The following is a 1703-nucleotide window of genomic DNA, read 5'->3' as shown; positions in this document are numbered from 1 at the left end:
ATGATGTCATTTCTATGAGTTGTGGCAAAATGATTTAACATTCTCTTGTCTTGTCTTATGCCGTTGAGTTGTCTTCGACCCATAGCGATGCCATGGACACATCTCTCCCAGAGAGCCCCACCTTTATCTGCATTCATTCTGGTAGTTCTGTATCCATAGAGTTTTCTTGGTAAAAATACAGAAGTGGTTTACCATTGCCTCTTTCTGGGCAGTAAACTTGAGTCTTCACCCTAGATTCTCTCCCATGTCTCTGGTATCCAGAAAAGGTGAGTTTTGACTTGTAGCAGATTGCTTTCCACTCACTAGCCACTGCCCAAGCTTGGAATGGAATGGATATGCCTCTGCCTGACTCTTCCTCCTGTAGTCGAGACTGGTACAGTACTGGGAACTCTCCAAGTGTGACCCTGAGAGGGGTTAGCATTCTCACAACTGTAAATTTTCCACTGGCCAAAAATTGCAAAGAGAATGTACTGGTAGAAATCAGATTCAGAAAAATCAAGAATTAGGACTGATTCACATATTGCTCTACATAGTCTCATTTATTCACATATCTATCATTCCCTTCTCTTGTTAATAACTAGTTGTATCTCTGGTTTTGAGTCCTCCTGCTCTTTCTGTTCTACTGTAAGCTCATTAGAGGCAGAGAATGTGTCTTTTACCTTCACTGCAACCCCTAAAGCATTTAGCACACAATGCTCGAACCACAGTTCATTATCAATACATACAATTGATTGATTGATTGATTGAAATTCTGGAGATAGAAGTGTAGGCAGAGAAATTATGACAGTGGTCCAGTCAGGTCTACACATCAAAGAAAGTGGACTCTTGAAGCAATTATGTGATTGTTAAGCTAAAAAAATGCTTTCACTTGAAATTGCTATATACCTAAGAGAAAAGTGTTATGGGGAAATTTTGTTCTATTGATTACAAAACCAGACTCTTTTGCAATAGGGGAAAGAATAGAAGCCCTGTCTACCTTCCAATATCTGTCCATTTCCCTCTTCATCAAACAAAAACTTCTTATAATTGACTTCAATTCTTTTTTTTTTCCATTTACTTATCAACCCAATTATCCCATTATTCCCCATCCTGGGCACTCTCCTTCCAAGCTCACCTCCTGACCATACCTTCCACTGACTTCATCCTCTTCTGACTCTTGGCTCACATAGATTCCTCTCCCCAGAATTCACCAGATCTAAACGTTCCCTTCAAAGCCCTCCCCAACCCATCAGCTATTTCTAGCATTCAGTACTTATTCCCATTCTCAACACGTTTGCCTATATGCACATTCAAATGAACATTCATCTATTCATCCTGATTCCTCAATTTGTAAATATTTTCATGTCTAAGTGATTGCTCAATAAATAGCATTATTACTACTTCTACAGTGGCAGCAACTCCACCGAGTTGCCCCAGGTTTTTGTCTCCAAGAGTGTCTTGTATATACACCCCTTCCTATAACAGTGCTAGGCACATAGTAGTACTTAACAAATACCACAATCATTATTATTATTAATACTAGCATTATTATCAGCCTGAGCTCTCCCAACTAGGCTTACAATGGGGTATGAGGATAGAGTTTGGAGGGAGGAATGGAAAAGGTTATTTCCCTATGACAAGCAATCAGAAATGCAATATTCCACGAGAACCCTTATTGTGCATTTCCTTATGTTGACATGGGACTTCATTCCACAGCCTGAAGA

At 39.7% G+C, this 1703-nt stretch overlaps 1 non-coding gene across 1 annotated transcript; it reads right to left on the bottom strand.

The window, feature by feature from the left end:
- Nucleotides 1-276: 276 nt before the first annotated feature.
- LOC119943144 lies at nt 277-414 on the bottom strand. Its single transcript, XR_005455620.1, has one exon. It is a non-coding gene; the product is annotated as a small nucleolar RNA SNORA7 (small nucleolar RNA).
- Between the last annotated feature and the right edge of the window lie 1289 nt (nt 415-1703).

This window comes from Tachyglossus aculeatus, chromosome 21 (assembly GCF_015852505.1).
Source record: "Tachyglossus aculeatus isolate mTacAcu1 chromosome 21, mTacAcu1.pri, whole genome shotgun sequence".
Lineage (NCBI taxonomy): Eukaryota > Metazoa > Chordata > Mammalia > Monotremata > Tachyglossidae > Tachyglossus > Tachyglossus aculeatus.
The sequence above is the reverse complement of the archived record's forward strand: the minus strand, read 5'-3'. Positions and strand labels throughout refer to the sequence as shown.